General features: G+C 34.1%; 1 protein-coding gene across 1 annotated transcript in view; it reads right to left on the bottom strand.

Moving 5' to 3' along the window:
- Positions 1-6,962: 6,962 nt before the first annotated feature.
- LOC120994317 (butyrophilin subfamily 1 member A1-like) overlaps positions 6,963-18,562 on the bottom strand; it is a 62,024-nt gene continuing 50,424 nt past the window's right edge. The window contains exon 7 of the mRNA XM_040422784.1: positions 6,963-7,184. The gene's annotated coding sequence lies outside the window, so the exon portion shown is untranslated. The remainder of the gene's footprint in view (positions 7,185-18,562) is intronic.

The raw sequence follows: 18,562 nt of genomic DNA, 5'->3' as shown, positions 1-18,562 counted from the left end.
TTCTGCTCCCTGAATACAATGGATCACCCAGATGAGAATCTTAGCCATAGCCACAGTGCTCCTCTGGCCAGGAGGGCATGGTTCCCTCACTGGCTACAACTTTCTAGAGGAAATTGTTGGAGACACAGTCCAGGCGGATCTTCTTGTTCAAGCAGGCCTACAACATCCAAGCTGGAGATGTTTGAACTTACAGCCTGGAATCTGACGGTTCAGGACTGAAGAAGGGCTTGTAAGATGTGGTGGATAATAATAAAGCGTATGGTAGAATTTGAGAATATTTTCAAGGTCTGGTCCAATAGGAAACAGATGCAGAATCCTGATCTTTCTGAAGTCCTACACTTTGTACAGGAACGTTTCCAGGTTGGGTTAAAACTCTAAGAGTGCATTTCATGGCTGTCAATGCTTGCATAGATGGAGCTTTGTCCCATGCATTTTAGAGATTTTATTCAATTTGAATCCATCAGTTAAGCCTCCTTGGGATCAGGCTGTTCTAACCAAGACCCTGAATCTCCATTTGTGCCTCTTACAGAAGCACCACTAAGGTTCATATCGTGGAAGGTTTTATTTCTGGAGGTAATTGCATCAGCCAAGAAAGTGTCAGAGTTTCAAGCTCTATCATATAAAGAGCCTCATCTGAAGGTACATCAAGAAGAATTGATTTTAAGGTTGATGCCTTATTTCCTACCAAAGGTCTCATCTGACATGAATGTAAATCAAGAAATCAATCTGCCTTCTTTCTATTAGAATCCTCAGGACCAGGGTCCTTCAGGTTGGCCAACGAGCTGTTTATAGAGAGGCATAAAAGCCTGCAAGGCTATACTGCTGTGATCAGGGTTACTATCTGCGTCTCAATCTAAGTACTCCAGTTACCAGGTGGAGTTGTAGCAGTCCACTCAGTCCACTCAGTCCACTCAGTCCACTCAGACCACTCAGACCACTCAGTCCACTCAGTCCACTCAGTCCACTCAGACCACTCAGACCACTCAGACCACTCAGTCCACTCAGACCACTCAGTCCACTCAGACTACTCAGTCCACTCAGTCCACTCAGTCCACTCAGTCCACTCAGACTACTCAGTCCACTCAGACCACTCAGACCACTCAGTCCACTCAGTCCACTCAGACCACTCAGTCCACTCAGACTACTCAGTCCACTCAGACCACTCAGACTACTCAGTCCACTCAGTCCACTCAGACCACTCAGACAACTCAGTCCACTCAGACCACTCAGACCACTCAGTCCACTCAGTCCACTCAGTCCACTCAGTCCACTCAGACCACTCAGACCACTCAGTAGCTTGGGCAAAGAAAAAAACCCAGTGACATTGGATCAAATCTGCAGGGCCGCTGCAAGGTCTTCTTCATGCACCTTTACAAAACATTACAGACTGGGCCTATCTGCTGCTTGAGATTCAGCCTTTGACAGACAACGCTGCAACTTCTACTCCCCCCCCCCCCCCCCCCCTGTTTAATATCCCTTTGTGTGCGCTACCTGAGGGGCGGGAAGGGAAGAATACATTTGCTTACCGAAATTTATCTTTCCTTGAGTCCAAAGGCAGCACAGATATCCCTCCCTAATGAAGGCATTGCTGCCTGCCTAGTGGCTGTGCCCTCCATTATAGGGAGTTAATTAGGATGATTTACTAACGATCTGTCTTCTGTCCTAGACGGGAGGAGCAAGACATTAACCCTTTGTGTGTGCGGCCTTTGGAAAGATACATTTCAGTAAGCAAATTTATTCTATCTATCATCTATCTATCTCCTATCTATCTATATATTATCTATCTATTATCTATCTATTATCTATTATCTATCTATCATCTATCTATTATCTATCTATCATCTATCTATCTATATATTATCTATCTATTATCTATCTATTATCTATTATCTATCTATCTCATATCTATCTATCTATTATCTATCTATTATCTATCTATTATCTATCTATTATCTATCTATCTATCTATCTATCATCTATCTATTATCTATCTATCATCTATCTATCTATATATTATCTATCTATTATCTATCTATTATCTATTATCTATCTATCTATCTCATATCTATCTATCTATTATCTATCTATTATCTATCTATTATCTATCTATTATCTATCTGTCTGTCTATCTATTATCTATCTATTATCTATCTCATATCTATCTATTATCTATCTATCTATCTATCTCTTCCCAGTCCCCTCTGCCATTAAGCGTGGCTTGTTCATGATGACACGGGCTTCACCCGTCCTCCGTTCATTGACTTAGAAGTAGTGTTGAGCGAACTTGTGGTTTAAGTTCGGCGTCTAAAGTTCGGCTTCGGGTTATTGAAGATTCCCGATATGGATTCCGAATTCCGTTGTAGTCTGTAGTAGCGGAATCCATAACGCGATTCTTCGATAACCCGAAGCCGAACTTTAGACGTTGAACTTAAACCCCAAGTTCGCTCAGCGCTCCTTAGAAGCATAAGATACACAGTAATACAGAAACGTGATACATAATATCCAGCATAAGATACATAAAATATAGTATCTTCTAAAATAACATTCAGAACTCTCTTCGGCCTGTTTCACACTTGCTTTGTTTACACGTAAGTGCAAAACAGGCCTTAGTATTATACATAGCTGTCCCCCATGCTGCACCTGCCTACCTCTCTCCCCCATGCTGCACCTGCCAACATCTCTCCCCCTCTCCTGTAGGGCTATGTGAGCACAGTGAACGGTGCAGTGCTGCTGTACGGACACAGCACCCCCTAATGGTGGTTGCAAGTGCCCAGAATTGTTTTAATGTCCAGCTCCCATCCACGCAGACACAAGCACAGGAGGTGGTCACCAATCGGCCCCGGTTCTGCATATTGCACCCGCGGGGTCTCTCCTGGCCCCGTACACATTAACCTGTTGGTAAAGAAGGCGCCTTAATTAACCCCTTAAGGACACAGGGGTCCTAACTTTAAATAGGCATTCTGGCGCCCCAGGGGTTAATCTGAACAGGATGCCAGCTGAAATCATTCAGCCGGCATCCTGTCACAACGCCAGGGGGGGTCATGTGACCCCCCCCCCTTGTCGGCGATCGCAGCAAACCGCAGGTCAATTCAGACCTGCGGTTTGCTGCGCTTTTTGCAGTTTCTGATCCCTGCGGTCAGATCAGAAACTTTACAGTGCCTAAAATCAATATTTTTCACACACCCCCCCTGCACCCCTGCACGATTTGATGCCGGCGGGTGGTGCGGGGGGGTGTCGCAGGCAGTGGGGGCGTTGCGGGAGGCGGGTGGTGCGGCAGGCGGGATCGCGATCCCCCGCCCGCCTCCCCTTGAAAATTCGTTGGCTTCTAGTGGGTTATACCAGGGTGTCAGCACATTGCTGACACCCTGGTATAAACGGCTGACATCTGTGCAGATGTCAGCCGTTTAACCCTTTCCATACAGCGGTCCGTACGGACCGCGGTATGGAAAAGGTTAACTGTCAGGGTCAAGGGGCTCCCTCCCTCTCCATCGGGGGGCTGCTGTGCCTTTGCAGCCCCCCGATGGAGAGGGAGAGAGCCCCCAGAGAACCCCCCTCAGCCCCGTCCTCACCCTTCCCCGTCTGCGAAGTTGTGGCAGACGGGGAAGGTTCCCATGGCAACAGGACGCCTGCTCAGGCATCCTGCTGTCCATGGTGCTGAACAGATCTGTGCTGAAGGCATAGATCTGTTCAGACAAAGTGTAAAATACAGTACAAAACACTATATAGTGTACTGTACTGTATTATACAGACATCAGACCCACTGGATCTTCAAGAACCAAGTGGGTCTGGGTCAAAAAAAATTAAAAAAATAAGTGAAAAAAGTTAAAAGATAAAAAAAAAAAAACATTTATCACTGAATAAAAAAAAATAAATAAAATACACTACACATGTTTGGTATCGCCGCGTCCGTAACGACCTGATCTATAAAACGGTCATGTTACTTTCCCCGCTCGGTGAACGCCATAAAAATAAAAAAATAAAAACTATGAGAAAATTGAAATTTTGCCCACCTTACTTCCCAAAAAGGTAATAAAAGTGATCAAAAAAGTCGCATGTACGCCAAAATAGTACCAATCAAACCGTCATCTCATCCCGCAAAAAATGAGACCCTACTCAAGATAATCGCCCAAAAACTGAAAAAACTATGGCTCTTAGACTAAAGAAACACGAAAACATGATTTTTTTTTGTTTCAAAAATGAAATGATTGTGTAAAACTTACATAAATAAAAATAAAGTATACATATTAGGTATCGCCACGTCCGTATCGACCGGCTCTATAAAAATATCACATGACCTAACCCCACAGGTGACCACCGTAAAAAAATAAATAAATTAAAAAAAAGGTGTAAAAAAAGCAATTTTTTGCCATCTTACGTCACAAAAAGTGTAATAGCAAGCGATCAAAAAGTCATATGCACCCCAAAATAGTGCCAATCAAATCGTCATCTCATCCCGCGAACAATGAGACCCTACTCAAGATAATCGCCCAAAAACTGAAAAAAATATGGCTCTTAGACTATGGAGACACTAAAACATTTTTTGGTTTTAAAAATGAAGTTATTGTATAAAACTTACATAAATAAAAAAAAATTGTATACATATTAGGTATCGCCGCGTCCGTGACAACCTGCTCTATAAAATTACCACATGATCTAACCTGTCAGATGAATGTTGTAAATAACAAAAAAAAAAAAAGTGCCAAAAAAGCTATTTCTTGTTACCTTGCCGCACAAAAAGTGTAATATAGAGCAACCAAAAATCATATGTACCCTAAACTAGTACCAACAAAACTGCCACCCTATTCTGTACTTTCTAAAATGGGGTCACTTTTATGGAGTTTCTACTCTAGGGGTGCATCAGGGGGGCTTCAAATGGGACATGGTGTCAAAAAAACCAGTCCAGCAAAATCTGCCTTCCAAAAACCATACGGCGCACCTTTCACTCTACGCCCCGCTGTGTGGCCGTACAGTAGTTTACGGCCACATATGGGGTGTTTCTGTAAACAGCAGAGTCAGGGCAATAAAGATACAGTCTTGTTTGGCTGTTAACCCTTGCTTTGTTAGTGGAAAAAATGGGTTAAAATGGAAAATTAGGCAAAAAAATGAAATTCTCTAATTTCATCCCCATTTGCAAATAACTCTTGTGCAACACCTAAAGCGTTAACGAAGTTTGTAAAATCAGTTTTGAATACCTTGAGGGGTGTAGTTTATAGAATAGGGTCATTTTTGGGCGGTTTCTATTATGTAAGCCTCGCAAAGTGACTTCAGACCTGTAGTGGTCCCTAAAAATTGGGTTTTTGTAAATTTTGGAAAAATTTCAAGATTTGCTTCTAAACTTCTAAGCCTTGTAACATCCCCAAAAAATAAAATATCATTCCCAAAATAATTCAAACATGAAGTAGACATATGGGGAATGTAAAGTCATCACAATTTTTGGGGGTATTACTATGTATTACAGAAGTAGAGAAACTGAAACTTTGAAATGTGCAAATTTTTCCCATTTTTTGGTGAAATAGGTATTTTTTTTATGCAAAAAAATTAACTTTGTTGACCCAATTTTAGCAGTGTCACGAAGTACAATATGTGACGAGAAAACAGTCTCAGAACGGCCTGGATAAGTCAAAGTGTTTTAAAGTTATCACCACTTAAAGTGACACTGGTCAGATTTGCAAAAAATGGCCTGGTCCTTAAAGGGAACCTGTCACCTGGATTTTGTGTATAGAGCTGAGGACACGGGTTTCTAGATCACTGCTAGCACATCCGCAATACCCAGTCCCCATAGCTCTGTGTGCTTTGATTGTGTAAAAAAAACGATTTGATACATATGCAAATTAACCTGAGATGAGTCATAGCTTGAAAATATGACTCTTCTCTGGTCACACAAGTGAGATATGACTCTTTTATGTTAATTTGCATATGTAACAAAACGTTTTTTTTTTACAGGATAAAAGCACACAGAGCTATGGGGACTGGGTATTGTGGATGTGCTAGCGGCCATCTAACAACCCATGTCCTCAGCTCTATACCCAAAATCCAGGTGACAGGTTCCCTTTAAGGTGAAATAAGGCTGTGTCCTAGGGACTGTGTTATATTACCACACATACAATGCAAGTACAGCAGCCAATCGGACACAATGGGACAATGGAAACCCACCCAGCATATTCCTCCCCTCTGTCTAGGAGATAATTGAGTCACTTTCTGTATCTACACAACTATCTCCTAAGCTGACAAGTTACGCTTATTATAAATTGTTACAACTTTGTGAGTTTACATTGTACATACATATAACTTACATCAATTTAACCAGTATAACTTGGGGACAAACCTACTTAAAGGGCCGTAATCCAGGGGCAGGAGGCGGGCAAACAGCCCCCTCCAAAACACAGTGGCAAAGTGGCTTTCGCCACAGGGTTTATGTCTGTAAAAAGTTTTGGGCGTCTTTGTGTTTGGCTTAGGCTACTTTCACACTAGCGTTTTTCTTTTCCGGCGCTGAGTTCCGTCCTCGGGGCTCTATACCGGAGAAGAACGGATCAGTTATATCCCTATGCATTCTGAATGGAGAGCGATCCGATCAGGATGCATCAGGACGTCTTCAGTTCAGTCTTTTTGACTGATCAGGCTTTTCAGAAAACCGTAGCATATTGTATTTTTACCTCCGGCCAAAAATCCGGAACACTTTGACTGAACGCCGGATCCAGCCTTTTTCCCATTGACTTGCATTAACGCCGGATCCGGCGCCGTGTGTTCCATCAAACCGGATCCGGCTTTTGCATGTTAAACCCGAAAAAAAGTCCATAAATGGCGGATCCGTTTTTTCCAATGCATTTTTTCATTGTGATCAAAATCCTGATCAGGATTCAAATGTAATCAGTTTTCACACATTTTTCCGGATCCAACGGGCAGTTCTGGCGACGGAATTGAACGCCGGATTCAAACAACGCTGGTGTGAAAGTAGCCTCAGATGGAAGAGGAGATTCTGCCGCTGACACGCTTCTGCTGTGTGGACCGTACGGCTTTACCACATCAGGTCCCTTCAGCTTCCTCCATTTCCATATGCAGAATACAGGCAGGCGGTAGATGGTAAGCTCCGCGGGACAGCTGGGCGTTTCTAGTATTACTGGTAGTACGTGCGTAATGGCGACTATAGCTGTGACTGTCATCCGGCCACAGAGGACTCCTCCAACCTGTCAGGAGAAATCACGGATCAGAAGAGGAAATTCAAGAATGTGAGTGTGATTATACGCTATATTACTGTCAGCTCAGTGTAAACTGTGTATATACTGTGTACTCTGATATACTGTACTATAAACTGTGTATATACTGTGTACTCTGATATACTGTACTATAAACTGTGTATATACTGTGTACTCTGATATACTGTACTATAAACTGTGTATATACTGTGTACTCTGATATACTGTACTATAAACTGTGTATATACTGTGTACTCTGATATACTGTACTATAAACTGTGTATATACTGTGTACTCTGATATACTGTACTATAAACTGTGTATATACTGTGTACTCTGATATACTGTACTATAAACTGTGTATATACTGTATACTCTGATATACCGTACTATAAACTGTGTATATACTGTGTACTCTGATATACTGTACTATAAACTGTGTATATACTGTGTACTCTGATATACTGTACTATAAACTGTGTATATACTGTGTACTCTGATATACTGTACTATAAACTGTGTATATACTGTGTACTCTGATATACTGTACTATAAACTGTATATACTGTGTACTCTGATATACTGTACTATAAACTGTGTATATACTGTGTACTCTGATATACTGTACTATAAACTGTGTATATACTGTGTACTCTGATATACTGTACTATAAACTGTATATACTGTGTACTCTGATATACTGTACTATAAACTGTGTATATACTGTGTACTCTGATATACTGTACTATAAACTGTGTATATACTGTGTACTCTGATATACTGTACTATAAACTGTGTATATACTGTGTACTCTGATATACTGTACTATAAACTGTGTATATACTGTGTACTCTGATATACTGTACTATAAACTGTGTATATACTGTATACTCTGATATACAGTACTATAAACTGTGTATATACTGTGTACTCTGATATACTGTACTATAAACTGTGTATATACTGTATACTCTGATATACTGTACTATAAACTGTGTATATACTGTGTACTCTGATATACTGTACTATAAACTGTGTGTATATACTGTATACTCTGATATACTGTACTATAAACTGTGTATATACTGTGTACTCTGATATACTGTACTATAAACTGTGTGTATATACTGTGTACTCTGATATACTGTACTATAAACTGTGTATATACTGTATACTCTGATATACTGTACTATAAACTGTGTATATACTGTATACTCTGATATACTGTACTATAAACTGTGTATATACTGTATACTCTAATATACTGTACTATAAACTGTGTATATACTGTGTACTCTGATATACTGTACTATAAACTATGTATACTGTGTACTCTGATATACTGTACTATAAACTGTGTATATACTGTGTACTCTGATATACTGTACTATAAACTGTGTATACTGTATACTCTGATATACTGTACTATAAACTGTGTATATACTGTGTACTCTGATATACTGTACTATAAACTGTGTATATACTGTGTACTCTGATATACTGTACTATAAACTGTGTATATACTGTGTACTCTGATATACTGTACTATAAACTGTGTATATACTGTATACTCTGATATACTGTACTATAAACTGTGTATATACTGTATACTCTGATATACTGTACTATAAACTGTGTATACTGTATACTCTGATATACTGTACTATAAACTGTGTATATACTGTGTACTCTGATATACTGTACTATAAACTGTGTATATACTGTGTACTCTGATATACTGTACTATAAACTGTGTATATACTGTGTACTCTGATATACTGTACTATAAACTGTGTATATACTGTATACTCTGATATACTGTACTATAAACTGTGTATATACTGTGTACTCTGATATACTGTACTATAAACTATGTATACTGTGTACTCTGATATACTGTACTATAAACTGTGTATATACTGTGTACTCTGATATACTGTACTATAAACTGTGTATATACTGTGTACTCTGATATACTGTACTATAAACTATGTATATACTGTATACTCTGATATACTGTACTATAAACTGTGTATATACTGTATACTCTGATATACTGTACTATAAACTATGTATATACTGTATACTCTGATATACTGTACTATAAACTGTGTATATACTGTGTACTCTGATATACTGTACTATAAACTATGTATATACTGTATACTCTGATATACTGTACTATAAACTGTGTATATACTGTATACTCTGATATACTGTACTATAAACTGTGTATATACTGTGTACTCTGATATACTGTACTATAAACTGTGTATATACTGTATACTCTGATATACTGTACTATAAACTGTGTATATACTGTGTACTCTGATATACTGTACTATAAACTGTGTATATACTGTGTACTCTGATATACTGTACTATAAACTATGTATATACTGTATACTCTGATATACTGTACTATAAACTGTGTATATACTGTATACTCTGATATACTGTACTATAAACTATGTATATACTGTATACTCTGATATACTGTACTATAAACTGTGTATATACTGTGTACTCTGATATACTGTACTATAAACTGTGTATATACTGTGTACTCTGATATACTGTACTATAAACTATGTATATACTGTATACTCTGATATACTGTACTATAAACTGTGTATATACTGTGTACTCTGATATACTGTACTATAAACTGTGTATATACTGTGTACTCTGATATACTGTACTATAAACTGTGTATATACTGTGTACTCTGATATACTGTACTATAAACTGTGTATATACTGTGTACTCTGATATACTGTACTATAAACTGTGTATATACTGTGTACTCTGATATACTGTACTATAAACTATGTATATACTGTATACTCTGATATACTGTACTATAAACTGTGTATATACTGTATACTCTGATATACTGTACTATAAACTATGTATATACTGTATACTCTGATATACTGTACTATAAACTGTGTATATACTGTATACTCTGATATACTGTACTATAAACTATGTATATACTGTATACTCTGATATACTGTACTATAAACTGTGTATATACTGTATACTCTGATATACTGTACTATAAACTGTGTATATACTGTGTACTCTGATATACTGTACTATAAACTGTGTATATACTGTATACTCTGATATACTGTACTATAAACTGTGTATATACTGTGTACTCTGATATACTGTACTATAAACTGTGTATATACTGTGTACTCTGATATACTGTACTATAAACTATGTATATACTGTATACTCTGATATACTGTACTATAAACTGTGTATATACTGTATACTCTGATATACTGTACTATAAACTATGTATATACTGTATACTCTGATATACTGTACTATAAACTGTGTATATACTGTGTACTCTGATATACTGTACTATAAACTGTGTATATACTGTGTACTCTGATATACTGTACTATAAACTATGTATATACTGTATACTCTGATATACTGTACTATAAACTGTGTATATACTGTGTACTCTGATATACTGTACTATAAACTGTGTATATACTGTGTACTCTGATATACTGTACTATAAACTGTGTATATACTGTATACTCTGATATACTGTACTATAAACTGTGTATATACTGTGTACTATGATATACTGTACTATAAACTGTGTATATACTGTGTACTCTGATATACTGTACTATAAACTATGTATATACTGTATACTCTGATATACTGTACTATAAACTGTGTATATACTGTATACTCTGATATACTGTACTATAAACTATGTATATACTGTATACTCTGATATACTGTACTATAAACTGTGTATATACTGTGTACTCTGATATACTGTACTATAAACTATGTATATACTGTATACTCTGATATACTGTACTATAAACTGTGTATATACTGTATACTCTGATATACTGTACTATAAACTGTGTATATACTGTGTACTCTGATATACTGTACTATAAACTGTGTATATACTGTATACTCTGATATACTGTACTATAAACTGTGTATATACTGTGTACTCTGATATACTGTACTATAAACTGTGTATATACTGTGTACTCTGATATACTGTACTATAAACTATGTATATACTGTATACTCTGATATACTGTACTATAAACTGTGTATATACTGTATACTCTGATATACTGTACTATAAACTATGTATATACTGTGTACTCTGATATACTGTACTATAAACTGTGTATATACTGTGTACTCTGATATACTGTACTATAAACTGTGTATATACTGTGTACTCTGATATACTGTACTATAAACTATGTATATACTGTATACTCTGATATACTGTACTATAAACTGTGTATATACTGTGTACTCTGATATACTGTACTATAAACTGTGTATATACTGTGTACTCTGATATACTGTACTATAAACTGTGTATATACTGTATACTCTGATATACTGTACTATAAACTGTGTATATACTGTATACTATGATATACTGTACTATAAACTGTGTATATACTGTGTACTCTGATATACTGTACTATAAACTGTGTATATACTGTATACTCTGATATACTGTACTATAAACTGTGTATATACTGTGTACTCTGATATACTGTACTATAAACTGTGTATATACTGTGTACTCTGATATACTGTACTATAAACTGTGTATATACTGTGTACTCTGATATACTGTACTATAAACTGTGTATATACTGTGTACTCTGATATACTGTACTATAAACTGTGTATACTGTATACTCTGATATACTGTACTATAAACTGTGTATATACTGTGTACTCTGATATACTGTACTATAAACTGTGTATATACTGTGTACTCTGATATACTGTACTATAAACTGTGTATATACTGTGTACTCTGATATACTGTACTATAAACTGTGTATATACTGTGTACTCTGATATACTGTACTATAAACTGTGTATATACTGTATACTCTGATATACTGTACTATAAACTGTGTATATACTGTATAATCTGATATACTGTACTATAAACTGTGTATATACTGTATACTCTGATATACTGTACTATAAACTGTGTATATACTGGGTACTCTGATATACTGTACTATAAACTGTGTATATACTGTATACTCTGATATACTATACTATAAACTGTGTATATACTGTACTATAAACTGTGTATATACTGTGTACTCTGATATACTGTACTATAAACTGTGTATATACTGTATACTCTGATATTCTGTACTATAAACTGTGTATATACTGTGTACTCTGATATACTGTACTATAAACTGTGTATATACTGTATACTCTGATATACTGTACTATAAACTGTGTATATACTGTGTACTCTGATATACTGTACTATAAACTGTGTATATACTGTATACTCTGATATACTATACTATAAACTGTGTATATACTGTACTATAAACTGTGTATATACTGTGTACTCTGATATACTGTACTATAAACTGTGTATATACTGTATACTCTGATATTCTGTACTATAAACTGTGTATATACTGTGTACTCTGATATACTGTACTATAAACTGTGTATATACTGTATACTCTGATATACTGTACTATAAACTGTGTATATACTGTGTACTCTGATATACTGTACTATAAACTGTGTATATACTGTATACTCTGATATACTGTACTATAAACTGTGTATATACTGTATACTCTGATATACTGTACTATAAACTGTGTATATACTGTGTACTCCGATATACTGTACTATAAACTGTGTATATACTGTGTACTCTGATATACTGTACGATAAACTATGTATATACTGTGTACTCTGATATACTGTACTATAAACTGTGTATATACTGTGTACTCCGATATACTGTACTATAAACTGTGTATATACTGTGTACTCTGATATACTGTACTATAAACTGTGTATATACTGTGTACTCTGATATACTGTACTATAAACTGTGTATATACTGTGTACTCTGATATACTGTACTATAAACTGTGTATATACTGTGTACTCTGATATACTGTACTATAAACTGTGTATATACTGTGTACTCTGATATACTGTACTATAAACTGTGTATATACTGTATACTCTGATATACTGTACTATAAACTGTGTATATACTGTGTACTCTGATATACTGTACTATAAACTGTGTATATACTGTGTACTCTGATATACTGTACTATAAACTGTGTATATACTGTATACTCTGATATACTGTACTATAAACTGTGTATATACTGTATACTCTGATATACTGTACTATAAACTGTGTATATACTGTATACTCTGATATACTGTACTATAAACTGTGTATATACTGTATACTCTGATATACTGTACTATAAACTGTGTATATACTGTGTACTCTGATATACTGTAATATAAACTATGTATATACTGTATACTCTGATATACTGTACTATAAACTGTGTATATACTGTGTACTCTGATATAGTGTACTATAAACTGTGTATATACTGTGTACTCTGATATACTGTACTATAAACTGTGTATATACTGTATACTCTGATATACTGTACTATAAACTGTGTATATACTGTGTACTCTGATATACTGTACTATAAACTATGTATATACTGTATACTCTGATATACTGTACTATAAACTGTGTATATACTGTATACTCTGATATACTGTACTATAAACTATGTATATACTGTATACTCTGATATACTGTACTATAAACTGTGTATATACTGTGTACTCTGATATACTGTACTATAAACTGTGTATATACTGTGTACTCTGATATACTGTACTATAAACTGTGTATATACTGTATACTCTGATATACTGTACTATAAACTGTGTATATACTGTGTACTCTGATATACTGTACTATAAACTGTGTATATACTGTACTATAAACTGTGTATATACTGTGTACTCTGATATACTGTACTATAAACTGTGTATATACTGTATACTCTGATATACTGTACTATAAACTGTGTATATACTGTGTACTCTGATATACTGTACTATAAACTGTGTATATACTGTATACTCTGATATACTGTACTATAAACTGTGTATATACTGTGTACTCTGATATACTGTACTATAAACTGTGTATATACTGTGTACTCTGATATACTGTACTATAAACTGTGTATATACTGTATACTCTGATATACTGTACTATAAACTGTGTATATACTGTATACTCTGATATACTGTACTATAAACTGTGTATATACTGTATACTCTGATATACTGTACTATAAACTGTGTATATACTGTACTATAAACTGTGTATATACTGTGTACTCTGATATACTGTACTATAAACTATGTATATACTGTATACTCTGATATACTGTACTATAAACTGTGTATATACTGTGTACTCTGATATACTGTACTATAAACTGTGTATATACTGTGTACTCTGATATACTGTACTATAAACTGTGTATATACTGTATACTCTGATATACTGTACTATAAACTGTGTATATACTGTGTACTCTGATATACTGTACTATAAACTATGTATATACTGTATACTCTGATATACTGTACTATAAACTGTGTATATACTGTATACTCTGATATACTGTACTATAAACTATGTATATACTGTATACTCTGATATACTGTACTATAAACTGTGTATATACTGTATACTCTGATATACTGTACTATAAACTGTGTATATACTGTGTACTCTGATATACTGTACTATAAACTGTGTATATACTGTGTACTCTGATATACTGTACTATAAACTGTGTATATACTGTGTACTCTGATATACTGTACTATAAACTATGTATATACTGTGTACTCTGATATACTGTACTATAAACTGTGTATATACTGTATACTCTGATATACTGTACTATATACTGTGTATATACTGTATACTCTGATATACTGTACTATAAACTGTGTATATACTGTGTACTCTGATATACTGTACTATAAACTGTGTATATACTGTGTACTCTGATATACTGTACTATAAACTGTGTATATACTGTGTACTCTGATATACTGTACTATAAACTGTGTATATACTGTATACTCTGATATACTGTACTATAAACTGTGTATATACTGTATACTCTGATATACTGTACTATAAACTGTGTATATACTGTATACTCTGATATACTGTACTATAAACTGTGTATATACTGTATACTCTGATATACTGTACTATAAACTGTGCATATACTGTATACTCTGATATACTGTACTATAAACTGTGTATATACTGTGTACTCTGATATACTGTACTATAAACTATGTATATACTGTATACTCTGATATACTGTACTATAAACTGTGTATATACTGTGTACTCTGATATACTGTACTATAAACTGTGTATATACTGTATACTCTGATATACTGTACTATAAACTGTGTATATACTGTATACTCTGATATACTGTACTATAAACTGTGTATATACTGTGTACTCTGATATACTGTACTATAAACTATGTATATACTGTATACTCTGATATACTGTACTATAAACTGTGTATATACTGTGTACTCTGATATACTGTACTATAAACTGTGTATATACTGTATACTCTGATATACTGTACTATAAACTGTGTATATACTGTGTACTCTGATATACTGTACTATAAACTGTGTATATACTGTGTACTCTGATATACTGTACTATAAACTATGTATATACTGTATACTCTGATATACTGTACTATAAACTGTGTATATACTGTGTACTCTGATATACTGTACTATAAACTGTGTATATACTGTGTACTCTGATATACTGTACTATAAACTGTGTATATACTGTGTACTCTGATATACTGTACTATAAACTGTGTATATACTGTATACTCTGATATACTGTACTATAAACTGTGTATATACTGTATACTCTGATATACTGTACTATAAACTGTGTATATACTGTGTACTCTGATATACTGTACTATAAACTGTGTATATACTGTGTACTCTGATATACTGTACTATAAACTATGTATATACTGTGTACTCTGATATACTGTACTATAAACTGTGTATATACTGTGTACTCTGATATACTGTACTATAAACTGTGTATATACTGTGTACTCTGATATACTGTACTATAAACTGTGTATATACTGTGTACTCTGATATACTGTACTATAAACTGTGTATATACTGTGTACTCTGATATACTGTACTATAAACTGTGTATATACTGTATACTCTGATATACTGTACTATAAACTGTGTATATACTGTATACTCTGATATACTGTACTATAAACTGTGTATATACTGTATACTCTGATATACTGTACTATAAACTATGTATATACTGTATACTCTGATATACTGTACTATAAACTGTGTATATACTGTGTACTCTGATATACTGTACTATAAACTGTGTATATACTGTGTACTCTGATATACTGTACTATAAACTATGTATATACTGTATACTCTGATATACTGTACTATAAACTGTGTATATACTGTGTACTCTGATATACTGTACTATAAACTGTGTATATACTGTGTACTCTGATATACTGTACTATAAACTGTGTATATACTGTATACTCTGATATACTGTACTATAAACTGTGTATATACTGTATACTATGATATACTGTACTATAAACTGTGTATATACTGTGTACTCTGATATACTGTACTATAAACTATGTATATACTGTATACTCTGATATACTGTACTATAAACTGTGTATATACTGTATACTCTGATATACTGTACTATAAACTATGTATATACTGTATACTCTGATATACTGTACTATAAACTGTGTATATACTGTGTACTCTGATATACTGTACTATAAACTATGTATATACTGTATACTCTGATATACTGTACTATAAACTGTGTATATACTGTATACTCTGATATACTGTACTATAAACTGTGTATATACTGTGTACTCTGATATACTGTACTATAAACTGTGTATATACTGTACTATAAACTGTGTATATACTGTGTACTCTGATATACTGTACTATAAACTGTGTATATACTGTATACTCTGATATACTGTACTATAAACTGTGTATATACTGTGTACTCTGATATACTGTACTATAAACTATGTATATACTGTATACTCTGATATACTGTACTATAAACTGTGTATATACTGTATACTCTGATATACTGTACTATAAACTGTGTATATACTGTGTACTCTGATATACTGTACTATAAACTGTGTATATACTGTACTATAAACTGTGTATATACTGTGTACTCTGATATACTGTACTATAAACTGTGTATATACTGTATACTCTGATATACTGTACTATAAACTGTGTATATACTGTATACTCTGATATACTGTACTATAAACTGTGTATATACTGTATACTCTGATATACTGTACTATAAACTGTGTATATACTGTGTACTCTGATATACTGTACTATAAACTGTGTATATACTGTGTACTCTGATATACTGTACTATAAACTGTGTATATACTGTATACTCTGATATACTGTACTATAAACTGTGTATATACTGTATACTCTGATATACTGTACTATAAACTGTGTATATACTGTATACTCTGATATACTGTACTATAAACTGTGTATATACTGTACTATAAACTGTGTATATACTGTGTACTCTGATATACTGTACTATAAACTATGTATATACTGTATACTCTGATATACTGTACTATAAACTGTGTATATACTGTGTACTCTGATATACTGTACTATAAACTGTGTATATACTGTATACTCTGATATACTGTACTATAAACTGTGTATATACTGTATACTCTGATATACTGTACTATAAACTGTGTATATACTGTGTACTCTGATATACTGTACTATAAACTATGTATATACTGTATACTCTGATATACTGTACTATAAACTGTGTATATACTGTATACTCTGATATACTGTACTATAAACTATGTATATACTGTATACTCTGATATACTGTACTATAAACTGTGTATATACTGTATACTCTGATATACTGTACTATAAACTGTGTATATACTGTGTACTCTGATATACTGTACTATAAACTGTGTATATACTGTGTACTCTGATATACTGTACTATAAACTGTGTATATACTGTGTACTCTGATATACTGTACTATAAACTATGTATATACTGTGTACTCTGATATACTGTACTATAAACTGTGTATATACTGTATACTCTGATATACTGTACTATATACTGTGTATATACTGTATACTCTGATATACTGTACTATAAACTGTGTATATACTGTGTACTCTGATATACTGTACTATAAACTGTGTATATACTGTGTACTCTGATATACTGTACTATAAACTGTGTATATACTGTGTACTCTGATATACTGTACTATAAACTGTGTATATACTGTATACTCT

This window comes from Bufo bufo, chromosome 3 (genome assembly GCF_905171765.1).
Source record: "Bufo bufo chromosome 3, aBufBuf1.1, whole genome shotgun sequence".
In the NCBI taxonomy this organism is placed as follows: domain Eukaryota; kingdom Metazoa; phylum Chordata; class Amphibia; order Anura; family Bufonidae; genus Bufo; species Bufo bufo.
Note: the sequence above shows the minus strand (reverse complement) of the source record. Positions and strands in the feature narration are given on the sequence as shown.